The sequence below is a fragment of the Puma concolor genome, chromosome E3 (genome assembly GCF_028749965.1).
Source record: "Puma concolor isolate L17-30 chromosome E3, mPumCon1.1.hap2, whole genome shotgun sequence".
NCBI lineage: Eukaryota > Metazoa > Chordata > Mammalia > Carnivora > Felidae > Puma > Puma concolor.
This window is the reverse complement of record NC_141682.1, coordinates 20,775,366-20,791,525: the sequence shown is the minus strand read 5'-3', so window position 1 is coordinate 20,791,525 and position 16,160 is coordinate 20,775,366. Positions and strand designations below refer to the sequence as shown.

Genomic DNA, 16,160 nt, shown 5'->3' with positions numbered 1-16,160 from the left:
GACAAGCCTTTTATCAGATACAGGGTTGGCAAAAGTGTTCTTTGATTCTGTGGATTGTCTTTCCACCTCCTTGGTGGCATCCTCCAAACCACAGAAGCTTTGCAATTTGACGATATCAAGTTTCCTTGTTTTTTTTTTTTTTTTTTTTTGTTCTCTTGTTGATTGTACTTTTTTGTGTCATAGCTAAGAAACCGTTGCCTAACCCAAGGTCTGGAAGATGCACACCCTATGTCTTCGCTTAAGAGTTTTATAATGTATCTCTTGTGTTTAGGTCCTTGATCCATTTTGAATTAATGTTTGGATATGATGTGAGGTAGGGATCCAGCTTCATCCTTTTGCAGGTGGATGTCCAGTTATTCCAGCATCAGGAACGAAAAAGGCTAGTCTTTTTTCCCTGAGTGACATGCATTAGCATTTTACTGTACGTTCATCACCTATCTGTCCATCTGCACACGGCTCTCCCCATTTCAAAATGATTTGCTGCCGACACCACAATACTTCCTCCTAATCCTTCAGCGTGCACCTACCTCACCAACTACAGGTCAGTGTTTGTCCACAGTTTGTCTTCTTTTTTGATGTAAAATTTACATACAATGAAGGGCACAGATCTTAAGTGTGCCGTTTGGTGAGTTTTGACAAATGCGTTCACCTGTGCAATGCAAATCCTTTATCAAGATATAGCACAGCAACACCACCCAAGAAAGTTCTCTCGCATGCGTTTATTTTTATGTATTTGTTTTTGACAAATGCATGTGCCCATGTAACCACCACCCCAGTCGAGATATAGAAATTTTCCATCTCTTGAGAAAGTTCTCTTTCACTTCTTTGCAGTTAATCTTGCTGCCACCCAGACTGCACCCCCACACAACCCCTGATCTCATTTATACCACTGTAGATTAGTTTTGCCTGTTAACAGAATTTTATAGGAATGAAATCATACGATGTGGGTTATTTTGTGGTCAGCTTATTTCACCCCTGGCCAACATTTTAAAACGAAATAGAACAAAGTAGAAAATATCAGAATGAATAGCATGCTGCAGGGTGAAATATTGCTTTTCTGACCTTTGCTTCAGATACACACACATGCGTGCACACACACACACACACGCATGTATGATTATACAGGGCCAAAATAGAATATGCATATCTTACCATGGGGCAATCAAAAAGATTTAAAAGCTACTGTTCTCCTGGATTAGAACTGTTTCTTTTCTCCCTGTCTTGTCACTCTCCCTACCCCCTTGCTTCCCGGACCTCATATCAATTACCCCAGTGACTGGTCTCACTTTCAAACTTCTGCAAATTTTGTTCCCCTTGGGTCACTCTCCCCATCTCGTCCCACTCATCCTCAAACTGGAGAACTCCCATTCATCCATCAGATGCCAGCTTGGTTGGCCCTTCTCTAGAAAATTTTCTCCATTTGCATGCTTTCCCCTCTCAGAACTGGCATCATGCTGAACCCTAATTATCAGGTCACTCTTTCCTTCAGCTGACCACAAGCTCCCTGGGGACTGGGGGCATGGCTCATTCACCTTCGCAATCCTTAGCAACTAGGATGTGATGACACATAATAGGCATCAATAAATGTTCATTGAATTAATGAATGAATAAACCACAGAGTTTGGGGCAACAGAGGTTTTTGGGTTTTTTTTTTTAAACATTTATTTATTTTTGAGAGACAGAGAGACAGAGCACAAGCAGGGGAGGGGCAGAGAGAGAGGGAGACACAGAATCTGAAGCAGACTCCAGGATCTGAGCTGTCAGCAGGGCTCGAACCCATGAACCATGAGATCATGGCTTGAGCCAAAGTTGGATGCTTAACTGACTGAGCCGCCCAGGCGCCCCTGGGGCAACAGAGTTTTAAATAAACCAGCCTGATTCTTTCCCAACAATCTTCCCATTCCTGCTTTTTTTTTTCCCCCTGTGTATCTCTGATTTCTTAACCATCATGTTTTTAAAACCTCCTTCAATCGCCCTGAGACCTCAGCCTTTCAATTTTCCTCTCTGCATGCCCAATGCTAATCCTTTCATCATCATTATTGCCTCCCAGATGTCCTGAGGCAACAACCTTCATTAGAAGATGACGTCATAGCCTTCTCTTTGCGGCCTTTTGCCCCAGGACCCTCCCCGGTCTTGCCAAAGTTATATTAATTCTGTGGCCGTGGTTGTGCATGGAGGTGTGCATGGTGTGCGTCACGTGGACCAGAGAGATGGTCACCAAAATGTCACCAGGGGCCACCTCTGAGATTTGAGGTGATTTTCACTCAGTTTTTTAAGCTTTTCTGTATGGCTTCAACTTGCTAATTTAACTGAGAATTGCATCAGATACATACTGCTATAGTAATGCTGCCCGTGGGACAATGGTTGGCCAGGTGACTCTGCTGGCGTTGGCTGGGCTCTTCATGTCTGGGCATGGCTGGCTGTTGGCCGATCTAGACTGGTCACGGCTTGACAAATGAAGCAACTCTACTCCACATTATCTCTTATCCTGTGCGTGGGCCCAGCCTTGAGGCATCCTCGTGGCAAGGGCAGAAATACAAATAAATCCAATCTTGGAAGCAAACCACGCTTCCGCACCCCCCCCCCCCATCACATCTGCTAACATCCTATTGGCCAGAACGAGTCACATGGTGGAGCTTGGAGTCCAAGTCAGAGGCACCGGTGAGTTACACGTCAGGGAGGGTGTCTAGGGAGGGTTAAGAGAGACCATCATTGCAACTGCCTACAACACATGTTCTGTCTTTGTATATTCAGATGCAGTAAGCTGGTTTCACGCAAGATGGCTGCCAGGGCTCCAGCCCCACATCCTCCAGGTGGCACAGGTGAGACACCTGTGGACAGCACAGGTGAACTCTCTATTTTAGCAGCTCCAGAAGAATCTCAGAGTCTCTCTGGCTCCAATGAGTCACATGCCCAGTCTCTTACCAAATCACTAAGGCTAAGGGACCACAGAGTTCTGATTGGCCCCTCCCGAGTCACCTGCCAGCTTTTGAGCTGGGGTGGAGTCAATCCTACCTAATTTATATGGACTGAGGTTCAGGGAGGGTGGCTCACCGGAGGACTATCAAGGATGCTACAGAAGGTGGCTGACTTAGGTTAGGTAGCCCCAGAAGTCTCTGAGACAAGGACTGGAACACAATGTATCTGTGAAGGGATCCCAGAAAAGACTGTGAGAGGGAGGGGAAGTGATGGGGGAGGGAAGGGAGCCCATGCAGGAGTGTTAGTGAGCTGGTTAATGCTGGGGGACCAAGCTCCGTCTCTCTGGAGCCTCTGGGACACCACAGAGCATGCCTTCAAGTTGTCCCTGACAAATGACCTGGGATGCAAGAAACTGGGCGATTTACCTGCCAATTCCAATCACCATTGGCTGCGACTTGCCTCCATGGGCCCTAAGTCTCCGACACTTCTCCTCGCCCTCTGCACAGGCTAAGCTGTCTCCTGTGGCCAGAGAATGTCCTTGGGTCGAGTCACTGGTACTTGCATCCAGAAGCTGGACTGGTAAGTGCTAGGGGTTAGGGGCGGGGCATTGACAGCATCTACTATGGTGGGAAAAACAGGTCTCAGGTTAGGACATTAGTTCATTTTGGTCTGGGTCCTGCCCTCGAGGCAAGGAAGCCCATAAGTACAGCCTCTGGATAGAATCCCAGAGTGGTTAAAGGCACGGGCTGTGGAGTAGGGGAGGTACAGGGTATAGTTCGCTTTCCCCACTCACTAGCTGTGAGACCTGGGGCAAGTTACCCAACCTCTCTGGGCCTCAGTTGATTACATGGCACTGGGCACATGGTGAATTTCCAAGAAATGAGAGCTACAGGGCTGAGTCCAGTCAGGAGGAGTGACATTTCCAGAGGCATCTCTGAGTGTCCTGAGACAAGGAGGAGGTAGGAGAACCAGCCAGAAGTAAGTTGAGCTAAAGACAGGGACAGCACTCAAGGAGGAGTGAAGGACGTCACCAAGGACAGGAAGCACTGATTGTGCCAGAGTCTGCGAGAAGACCCAAAAAGAAAGTCTGGAACCAGGAGGCCACCCCGTTTAGGAAATATACTCTGGGAATGCAGCACATACATTGGCTTGTCCCTTGTTCAAGGGTCTGGTGTTCTGATGCCTTCCTCTTGCAAAACAGCCACAATGTTGGAGGGGGGAGGTCACCCTGTCGACAGCTTTTCCATGCTGCGTTCCTACTTCCTCCCACCGGAGACTAACCAGTACCAAGATTTCCCTGCTACAGGCTGAGCAGCCAGTAAAGCACCACAAGAGTTAAGACTGTAAATCCAATAGACTGGCTTGAGAAAATAACCAAAATGTAGGTAGGGGGAGATCTTGCTGGCTTCCGACCTGGCTGGATCCGGGAGCTCAGACAAAAACACCGAACATCGGGATGTAATTTCACTCTCTCTTTCTCCGTCTCTTGACTTCCTTCTGTGGGTTTCCATTGATAGAAAGGACCTCACCTGGTGGTTATTTGATGGCACCCAAAGGCAACGAAGTGAAAATCCGCACCTTCCGCACTCGCGTCCAGTTGCCAAAGGGTGTACGTGCTCTTGTCCCAGAGGCCCACCATAGCCTTGAAGCTCAGCCCGATTGGACACGCGCGGAGGGCATTCGGGTCACATGCTTGCCCCCTGACCAAGCTCGGTGGCCTTGAGGCCCGTGGCACCAGGTCCACTGAATGACAGAGGTCTGGACCACACGTTCCCATCCTAGGCTGGGCATCGAGTCCTGTGCATGCATGTGCGTGGAGAGTTGAGGGTGGGCAGATCCCCAGAGGGAAAGCAGGCCGTTACTTTGCAGCATGGGGACAAGTGTGTGTGGGAGACAAGCCACTCACATCCCCCACAAACATGCGCATAGTTCCTACGTCTTTGATCAACCAGCTGAAGAGGCAAAGCCATGCCTGGTCCTGCTGAAGGTGGGGGCAGCTCTGGGAAAACAGAAAACCTCACAGGAGAGCACCCGGAATGGAGCCCCACTGTGTGCCAAGCCCTGGTTTCCATGTTCTTTCATTGTCTGGGGCTTCAGCTCCTCCTCGGCCACTTCCTGCCAGACAGTCACAGGTAACTCACAGAACCTCTCCAGGCCTCAGCCTTCCTCTCCTGCCCCACTCTCCATACATTCTCACTCACTCACTCACTCACTCAGTCACCGGGCCCTCTGTGGGTGCTCGGGATACAAGACAGGTGTTCACAGCCGTATCCCAGTGCCTGGCACGTAGCAGGTGCCCATTCAATACTGGTTCCAGGAATTAATGGGCAAGACAAAAGTCATAGCCTCAAAATGCTCACTGTCTAACAGAGAAAACAAACGAATTGTAACATGCCCTCAGCCTGTTGAGGAGGGAGCCTCTGTCTCGGGCTCAAGAATTCTCCAGTGAGGAGGCATCAGGTCCTTATGGAAGAAGATGCTTTCCCAGCCTGAGGAAAGGAGGAAATGCACAGCTAGCCCAGAAACTGCGTAAACCGCGGTGCAGAGCTGACGGGGAAGAAAGTTCTATTACTAACCTCTTATTAGGGGCTGGAAATTTTACATCTGCCTTTACACGCTTGGAAAGGATCAGAATTTACGCACAAGGAAATAGGAGGACTCTGCCTCCTGCTCTCCCCTCCACTGGGCCCCTGCTCTCACTTGGATTATTGTCCCAGCTGGTCCCCAGCTGTGTCTCCATCCACACAGCTGCCACAGACAGAGGTTATTCTAAAAGCCAAGGCTGGGCCTCTCATGCCTTGGTTTGGAATTCTTCGAGGCTCCACGTCACCCAATCCTCGTGTTCAAGATCTTTTTGTAACAGCTGCTGAGCCGCACGGCTCACCCCACCGCGGCACTCCCCGGGGTGGACTTGAACGCCCCACGCTGCCTTTTGTGCCTCAGATGCCCGTCTTCCCTTCTGCCTCCGCCAGAAGGCTCCTCTGCTTCCAACTGCAGGCCTCTCCTCTTCAGAGATGTCCTTAGGACCTCTTCCAGAGCCCACCCCCCCTCCTCAGTACTCCCCATGCTCTCTGTTTGCACAGTTTCATCCCCGACCACAGTCTGGTTACGTCTGAACTGAGCACTATTTCTTGAGTCGTCATTGCTACGAGCTACAGATCAACCTCAAGGGACTAGAAACAAGGAGTAAGGCTGGGACCCTACCCTTTGGGGAGCCCACTGTCTGCTGGGAGGGTCTTCTAAGACCTGTGGTCAAATCGCTTTCTATAGGTGGGAAGCCTGTTTCCTTTAACCCCGGGGTTCTAAAGTGGGGGCCACGTGATTCCCCCTCCCCCAACAAGGGGGCATTTGGCAACATATGGAGACATGATGATGGTCACAGCTGGGAGGATGTTTCTGGCATCTAGTGAGTAGAGGCCAAACATGCCACTAAATATTCTACAATGCACAGGACAGCCGCCCACGGCAGGGGGCTATCCTGTTCAAAATGTCAATAGAGCTGAGATTGAGAAACTCTGGTTTAACCCTTCAGCAATGGGGAGCTACAGAGGGATTCTTGATTGGGGGGGGGGGGGGGGAGAGAGAGATTGATTCAACTTTGTGAACTCCGACAGCTGGGTTGGTGGTGGCCTGGATGAAGACACCCCAAGACCAGGGTAATTCAGGACTTTTCCCTCCCCCTCCCCACCCCCCCAGGAAATCAGCGAAGTAAGGAGTCTATTGTTCTTCAGCCCCATGTACATTCCTCCCAGATGACAGATCATAACCATTGCAACCAACAAAGTGGGTACGTAATGTCTGTTGGGCTCCTGGGAGATGGTTCCCTCTTCCGAGAAAGGGCATGCACGCTCAGCACTGACGAGTTACGAGATCTTGAGCAAGTTACTGACCTTCTCTGCTCCTGTTTTAAAAAAGGGACTAATGGGGCGCCTGGGTGGCGCAGTTGGTTAAGCGTCCGACTTCAGCCAGGTCACGATCTCACGGTCCGTGAGTTCGAGCCCCGCGTCGGGCTCTGGGCTGATGGCTCAGAGCCTGGAGCCTGTTTCCGATTCTGTGTCTCCCTCTCTCTCTGCCCCTCCCCCGTTCATGCTCTGTCTCTCTCTGTCCCCAAAATAAATAAACGTTGAAAAAAAAAAATTTTTTTTAAAAAAATAAAAAAATAAAAAAAAAATAAAAAAGGGACTAATAGCACCTAAGTCCTAGAGCTTCCGGAATTAGTATGTAGGTATATTGGGCTACAACAGGGTCTGGCATAAAGTGCCACACTACTATCTAAGATCTTTTGTAATAGGTAATTCCATATGTAATCCCTAATGTCTTTTTTTTAAGAGAGAGAGTGTGTGCGGGGGCGGGGGGGGGGGAGGGGCAGAGGGAGAGGGAAAGAGAGAATCCAAAGCAGGCTTCACACATGGAGCCTCACATGGGGCTCGATCCCACACCCCTGGGACCGTGACCTGAGCCGAAATCAAGAGTCACAGGCTCAACCGACTGAGCCACCCTGTACGTATCGGCTCTTAAATTTTTTTTTTTCAACGTTTATTTATTTTTGGGACAGAGAGAGACGGAGCATGAACGGGCGAGGGGCAGAGAGAGAGGGAGACACAGAATCGGAAACAGGCTCCAGGCTCCGAGCCATCAGCCCAGAGCCCGACGCGGGGCTCGAACTCATGGACCGCGAGATCGTGACCCGGCTGAAGTCGGACGCTTAACCGACTGCGCCACCCAGGCGCCCCCGTATCGGCTCTTAATAGCATCCTGTCATTGCCACCACCGCCATCATTATCCCCACCACCATCATCAACATCATCATTGACGTTACCGTCGCCCCCACTTACCATCACCTTTATAACGACCATCATCATCTCCACCAACATCGTCATCAACATCCCTGCCCCCCCCACACCTGTCATCCCCACCATCACCATCACCATCATTGTTTCCTTCTAGAGAAAGCTTGTTTATGGAGACCACCCGACTGGGGCACGATTGGATGTCACCCTGCCCCAAAGGCGACGGCCAAAAGGACCAACGCTCAGCCCCTTTGACACAGTCTCCTGGCTATGTCCACAGAACTTGGCTCAGGGTTGTTGGCTCTCCGTCCGTCCTTACCCGCCAAAACCAAAAAGCCACGCCAGCTCAGAGGTTCCAGATGGCTCTCACTCTCGAAACGATCCCACAGGGGCCGTCCTGTAAAACTAAAACAAAATCAGGCAGAAAACCAACCCCCTCCTCCCCCAAAACCAGGCAACGAAAAGCATAAACAGAGGTTTCAAGTTTCTCCTAGTAAAGGCAGGCTGGAGCTTGGCCACAGCTGGTGTAGTTCAACTGCTCGAAGATGTCAGTGAATTCCCTCTCACCTTCCAAGAATTCCAGATACTGGCTGTTGCGGGAGTCCAGTTTGTTCACAGATGTCAGGGCTCCCACAAATGTGGTTGTCTTGACCCCCCTCTCACGGGGGCAAGACGTTCTGTGGTTGCAGCTGGAAGACCAATGCCATCAGGAATGCTAACATTTCCCCAGAGGCTTCCTCCCCACAGACTCCCGCTTGTGTTTCACCGGCAGAACTGGGTTACTCAGCCTACCCCCTGCCCCCCGCCCTGCCCCCGCAGGACAAAGGAGGCTGACAAAACTAGAATAGGATTGCCATGAGTGGCTGAATCAGGCAGGGTACATCGCTGCCCCCAGATAAAGTCTGGGTTCCATCAGCAAGGAAGAATGTGGGGGGTTGAGTGTCACGGTTATATGTCGAGGTACTGTGGCTGCGTGCCAAGCTATCCCCGAATTCTGTGGCATTTATTTCGCCCCCTGAGTCTGCAATCTGGCAGGGCTCGGTGGGGACAGCGGGTCTCTGCTCCGCTTGGCGACAGGTTACAACAACAGCGACATTTATTTTGCACATGATTTTTGCAATTTTGTCGGAGTTTGGTGAGTTAAGCTCATCTCCGTTCCCCTTGGTGTCAGCTGGGATGGCTCTGGAATCAGCTGATGACTCGCTCGCGCACATCTGGGCCTGGGCTGGAAAGTTCCAAACAGCTGGGGCTCCCTGGGCTTCTCACTGTGTCTCTATGTGGACGGCCCATATGCTCCCTCCAGTGTAACTGGACTTCCCGCATGTCAGCTCAGGGATCCCAAGGTGTGAGTTAAGAGAAAGAGAGGGAGGGAGGGAGATAGAGGGATGGAGGGAGGGAGAGAGAGCGAGCGAGCATTCCTAGTAGAAGCAGGACCTTAGAAATCACTGCATCCTATTTCCACCACATCCTATTTATTAGAAGAGGCCCACTGAGGGGCGCCTGGGTGGTTTGGCTGGTTAAGCGTCTGACCTTGGCACGGGTCATGATCTCACGGTTCGAGGGTTCGTGCCCCGCATCGGGCTCAGAGCCTGGAGCCTGCTCCAAATTCTGTATCTCCCTCTCTCTCTGCTCCTCCCCTGCTCTGACTCGGTTTCTCCCTCTCAAAAATAAATAAACATCAAAAAAAAAGAAAGAAAGAAAAAAGGAGAGGCCCACTGAGGCCGGGTCACAAGTAGGAGAGGGGAACTAGACTCCATCTTTTGGGAGGGAGATAAATAATTGGACGTGTTTTTTTTTTTAAATTTTTTTTTTTTTCAACGTTTATTTATTTTTGGGACAGAGAGAGACAGAGCATGAACGGGGGAGGGGCAGAGAGAGAGGGAGACACAGAGTGGGAAACAGGCTCCAGGCTCCGAGCCATCAGCCCAGAGCCTGACGCGGGGCTCGAACTCACGGACCGCGAGATCGTGACCTGGCTGAAGTCGGACGCTTAACCGACTGTGCCACCCAGGCGCCCCATAATTGGACGTGTTTTAATGTCACATCTACGTACCAATGACAGAGACCTAGGAAAAAAAAACAGACGGTAAAGCACTGTGTTGGGTGGAGAATTAAGAGGACAGCTGACCAATGCTTCGAAACGCTTTTCTCTCTTCAGATCCGAAAACTTACAGCGGTTTGCTCGCCGAAGAATCAGAGTGGGGTCTGCTCAGCAAAGGAAGTAATTCCTCATTTAATTTTAACTTTTTTAGTGTTTATTTTTGGGAGAGAGAGACAGAGAGACAGAGCGCAAGCGGGGGAGGAGCAGAGAGAGAGGGAGACACAGAATCCAAAGCAGGCTCCAGGCTCCGAGCCGTCAGCACAGAGCCCGACGCGGGGCTTGGGTCCATGAAGCACAAGACCATGACCTGAGCTGGAGTCGGCTGCGTAACTGACTGAGCCGCCCACGGACCCCAGTATTCCTCATTCTAGAGGCAGAGCAACCCTGTGGCAGTTACTCTCCTCCCGCCTTGGCCTTGGTCCAGTCAGCCTTGCCACCTCCTGACCTCTGACCTCCAGCACGTGCAGCTCTTTGCCTGGGGGCTTGTCTCCTGGCTTTTGGAGCCTGCTCAGCACCCCCTCTGGTCCTTCTCCCACTTCCACCCTCTGGGGCTCTGGGCGAATGACTGGGAGGAGGAGGCGTATAAATACCCCAGCTCCCTCCCCCTTGGTGAGATGACTTTACCGTGCTCGGTCCCCTCTTCTAAGAGTTCTGCGGCACAGCTAAGCCTCAGTTGGCCACAGGGACGGCCTACTTAGCGATGCAGACTGTGTTCACTCTTTCCCTTCCCGGTCGTGCTTCCCATACCTCTCTCGGGTTTTCCTGGGACCGCCGTGGAGATAAGTTGCTGGCATGAGAATCCTAGTCTCAGAGTCTGCTTCCAGGGAAAACAAAGGAAGGCAACGAGGTTTAGAACTTGGAGGACAGGACTCGGAGTCTCAGCTCTGCCACGGAAAGCGCTTGGACATCATCGCTGCCACCCTCACAGGAGAGAAGTTGAACAAAGTGAAGACCGAAGACTTTCCGTAGACCCTTCCGGGAATGGAGGTCATGGGGTGTGCCGCCACCCCGAAATCTGGAGAGACAAGGTGAACACAGAGATTCACAGCTAAGTAGACCAGCTTAGCAGGTGCAGAAACCACCTTAGCTAATAATCGGTAGGAACACTTACATGATAATTCTGATAAACTGCAGGAAGTTGACTGTGAACTAGCTCAGGAGATAAATCCTGGGGGCCCAGTCTTAGAAGGACCCCCTACTTTCATAGATTTTCATAGATTTTCATAGATTTTACGTGAGGAGCCTACCGCATTCTGTCTCTACCAGACAGAAATCCCCTCCTGTTTGGGGGTAGGGAGAGGGGGAAGTAACCCTTCTAGAATACGCAGAAAGCATCCTCCATAACAAAGTCCCGCCCTCTCAGGGAGGCTTCCAGAGCCACATCTGAGCTGAGAAAGGGGAAATTAAGACAACTCCAGCCTCATCTAGCCTTCCCATCTCTGGTAAGGCAAGATAAAAATAAAAGTCTAAGAAATGCTTCTGAAGGTCAGACTGGGAACTCAGGTCCTACAAAATGGAGATCCAGTAACAGCATAATAGATGGCTTCTCCTCTGACACCCTGCCACCCTATCCACGGGCTCCAGTGCACCGGTGGAGTACAACTGAGAATAGAAAAGACAGTGATTTTATTTACTAAGGAGTTCTTAGGGAAACCCAAAGACCACAGAGGGTTAAAAAAAAAAAAAAAAAAAAAAAGGAAACTAGAGAAAACAAAAGCCTTCAGGACCTACAGCTACAGCAAATATCAAACACAGCCAGCTTCTCGCCAGATTAACCTCACATTAGCAACCTAATTATCTTGTTTACTATTATGCACTATATCGGGTCCGGCTTTCAACAGAAATTGCCAAGATACGCTGAAAGGCAAGAAAAAAACACAGCCTGAGAAGACAAAGCAACTCTCAGAGGAAGAGAGGATACAGGTTCGAGACTTAATGAGACAGTAACTACAAACGCATATATTAAAGGACCTCACAGAGAAAGTAGACGATGTGGAAGCACAGAAAAGGACACTCTATGGAAGATTCAGAAAGGACCGTCAGAAAAAAAAAATACGCCACACAGATATGAGTAACAGTCTTAGTGAGTTGACTGGACACAACGGTGAGTTGACTGGACACAGCCCAGTGAGCTTGAAGTTTTGTCAACAGACACTTCCCAAACTGAAATGCAGACAGAAAAAGAATGACAAAAGAAAAAAAAGGGAGAAAATATTCAAGGACTGTGGTGCCCCTGAAAAGGTGCTGCATGTGCATAATGGGAAAACCAGAAGGGGAAGAAAATGAGAAAGGAACAGAAGGAATATTTGAAGTGACAGTGGTGGAGAATTTTCTACGCTAACGACAAACACTGAAGAACAGATCCAGGAAGCTTAAAGAATACCAGGCGCAAGATAAATATCAAAGGATCTGTACCTGGGCATACCATATTCAAACTGCAGAAAACCAAAGACAAAGAAGAAATCTTGAAAGGAGCAAGTGCAGGGGAAAACCCCTTATCTATAAAGAAACAGACTTTTTGTCAAAACCAGGCTAGCAAGAAGACAGTGGGATGAAGTATTCAAAGTATTGAAAGAGAAAACCACCAGGGCACCTGGGTGGCTCAGTTGGTTAAGCCTCCGACTCTTGATTTCCACTCAGGTCGTGATCTCACGGTTCGTGAGACCGAGCCCGGAGTCAGGCTCAGGGCTGACAGTGTGGAGCCTGCTTGGGATTCTCTCTCTGCCGCCCCCCCCCCCCGCCCCTGCCCCCGCTCGAGTGCATGCTATCACTCTCTCACCCTCTCTCTCAAAATAAATAAATAAATAAATAAACATTAAAAAAAAAAAAAAGATAAAAGCCACCAACCTAGAATTTAGCATCCAGTGAAATTACCCCTCAAAAGTGAAGGAGATGTTCTCAAACAAACAAAAACCAAGGAAATTTGTGGCCAATAGACCTGCCTCCCAAGAATTGTTAAAAGAAGTTCTTTGGAGAGAGAGAAAATAATGTTAGAAACTCAGATCTACATAAAGAAGAGTGTCAGAGGAGAGATAAATTAAGGAAAATAAAAATGAAATTGTACGAAAAACCCTGAACTGATGTGATACATAGCTATTCAAAGTAATAATCATGTTGGGTGATTATAACATACGAATAAGTGAAATGAATGGCAACGAAGTTACAGGGAATGGGAGGGAGGAATTGGGAAAATTTTGTAGTACCTGTAACACAACAGTGTTGCTCGAAAATAAATTTAGATTACGTTGTAAATACATATTGCAACCTCTATGACAATCAGTAAACTTTAAAAAAAAAAAAAGAAGTATAATTTATATGTTAAGAGAGGAGAGAAAACTTAATTCTATAAAATGCTCAGTGAAGACCAGAAAAATCAGAAAAAGAGCACGTTTTTTAAGAAACAAAGAAAACGTGCAATGAATACAAAGCAGTTACCAACAAGCTAGATATTAGCCCAATTATACTGATAAACATTTTAAAGTTGAATAGTTTAAATACACCAACTAAAATATAGAGACTGTCAGAGTGGCTTAAAAAGTAAGACCCAACTGCATTTTGTCTACAAGAAACCCATTAAAAAAATTTTTTTTATGTTTATTTTTGAGAGAGAGAGAGTGTAAGGGGGGGAGGGGAAGAGAAAGAGGGAGTCACAGAATCTGAAGCAGGCTCCAGACTCCAGCCTCTGAGCTGTCCGCAGAGCCTGACACAGGGCTTGAACTTGCGAACTGTGAGATCATGACCTGAGCCAAAGTTGAATGCTTAACTGACTGAGCCATCCACGTGCCCCTACAAGAAACCCATCTTAATTGTATACATGCACTTAAATGAAAACTAATGGGGTAAAGAAAGGTATACCATGCTAACATTAATCAAAAGAAAGCTGGAGTAGCCGTATTAACTTCAGACAAAGCAGACTTCAGCACAAGGAATAGTAGCAGGGATTAAAGAGAAAATTATAAAATGATAAAAGGGTCCATTCTCCAAGAAGACATAACAACCCTTAATGTATATGCACCTAACAACAGAGTGTCAAAATACATAAGGCAAAAACTGATAGAACGGCAAGGAGAAATAGACAAATCCACTATTATTTGGGTAATAATATCATTGGATATTAATAATATTGGAAGTTGGAGACTTCAACACCTTTTTTTTTTAGTGATTGACAGATCCATTAAGCAAAACTCAGTAAGCATATAGCTAAATCGAACAGCACTATCAATCAACTGAATCTAATGGACATTCACATAACTTAACAACAGAAGATTATACTTTCTTCTAAGCTCACATGGAACATTCACCAAGACACACCACAGTTTAGACTGTAAAATAACTTTAACAAATTCAAAAGATTAGAAATCATATAAAATACATACTTAGTCTACAATGGAATTAAACTAGAAATCAATAATAGAAAGCAACCTGGAAAATCCCAAAATAATTGGAGAAGAAAAAGCACACATAGATCAAAGAATACATCAGAGAAGAAATTTTTTAAGTATTTTATTTTTATTGTTTAAAGTTTATTTATTTTGAGAGAGAGAGAGAGAACAATCATGAGTGGTAAAGGGCAGAGAGAGAGAGAGAGAGGGAATCCCAAGCATGCTCCACACTGTCAGCACAGAGCCCGATGCAGGGCTCAATCTCACGACTGAGATCATGACCTGAGCTGAAATCAAGAGTCGGACACTTAACCAACTGAAAGCCACCCAGGTGCCCCTGAAATATTTTTAAATAAATGAAAATAAAAACATAACTTATCGAAATTTGTGAGGTGTGGTGAAAGAGGTGCTTAGAGGGAAATCTATAGCATTGAACACAGATACTAGAACTTAAGAAATCTTGGGGCGCCTGGGTGGCTCAGTCGGTTGAGCATCCGACTGTTGATTTCAGATCAGATCATGGTCCCAGGATTGTGGGATCGAGCCCACACTTAGCATGGAGCCTGCTTAAGATTCTCTCTCTCTCCCTCTCTCTCTCTCTCTCCCCTTCTGCCCTTCTCCCCAGCACCCCCCTCACATTCTAAATTAAAAAAAAAAAAAAGAAATAAAACTAGATTTCTAAAAATGTTTATTTATTTTTGATAGAACACAAGAGAGGGAGACACAGAATCCAAAGCAGGCTCCAGGCTCTGAGCAGTCAGCACAGAGCCCAACATGGGGCTCAAACTCACAGAACATGAGATCATGACCTGAGCTGAAGTCTGTCCCCCAACCTACTGAGCCACCCAGGTGCCCCGAAATAAAGCAAACTCTAAAATCAGTAACCTAAGAGATGAAAAATAAGCATATTAAAATATGCTCTACACAGTATGTCCTTAGGGGAATTGCAAATTAAAATGACAATGATAGGGGGTGCTCAGTGGCTCGGTTGGTTAGGCGTCTGGCTATGGCTCAGGTCACAAAGTCGCCGTTCAGGGGTTCGAGCCCTGCTCGGGTTCTGTGCTGACAGCTCAGAGCCTGGAGCCTGCTTCAGATTCTGTGTCTCCCTCTCTCTCTGCCTCTCCCCTGCTTGGCTCGCTCTCTCGCTCTCTCTCTCAAAAATAAATAAACATTAAAATTGTTTTTAAAAATAACAATATGCCAGTACACATCTACCAGATGAGCTAAAATGCAAAAACACTGACCACACCAAATGCTGGCAAGAATGCAAAGCTGCAGAAGCCTCGTTCATCGCTGCTGGAAATGCACACCGGTAGGGACACTCTGGAAAAGCGTTTGAAAGTTTCGTACAAAACGAAACATTCTCTAACCATGTGATCCAGCAATCGCACTCCTCTGTATTTGCCCAAAGGAGTTGAAAACATGTCCACACAAAACTTGCGCACAAGGGCTTGAAGCAGCTTTATTCCTAACTGCCCAAGACTGATTTAGATAAAATGTGGTACATCCAGACGACGGAGGTATTCATGGCTGAAAGAAAAAGAAAAAGAGAACGAAGGAGAAAAAGAAAAAGAAAAAGAAGAAGAAGAAGAAAAAGAAAGAAAGAAAGAAAAAAAGAAAAAGAAAACCATCAAGCCTCCAAAAGACAAGGAGGAATCCTAAAAGCGTACTCTAAGTGCGGAAAACGAAACAGGAACAGTAAATAGATCAGTGGCTTCCAAGGTTCGCGTTGCTCTATCCTGGCAGACACAAGTCATCGCGCATTTGTCCAAACCCAATTTTTTTTTTCAAAAAATTTTTTTTTTCTTCAACGTTTTTATTTATTTTTGGGACAGAGAGAGACAGAGCATGAACGGGGGAGGGGCAGAGAGAGAGGGAGACACAGCATCGGAAACAGGCTCCAGGCTCCGAGCCATCAGCCCAGAGCCCGACGCGGGGCTCGAACTCACGGACCGCGAGATCGTGACC

At 47.7% G+C, this 16,160-nt stretch overlaps 1 long non-coding RNA gene across 1 annotated transcript; it reads left to right on the top strand.

Moving 5' to 3' along the window:
• The first annotated feature begins 2,375 nt into the window (after positions 1 to 2,375).
• Positions 2,376 to 6,705, top strand: LOC147573039 (uncharacterized). Its single transcript, XR_015245410.1, has 3 exons — positions 2,376 to 2,822; positions 3,426 to 3,498; positions 6,616 to 6,705. It is a non-coding gene; the product is annotated as an uncharacterized LOC147573039 (long non-coding RNA).
• The last annotated feature ends 9,455 nt before the right edge of the window (positions 6,706 to 16,160 follow it).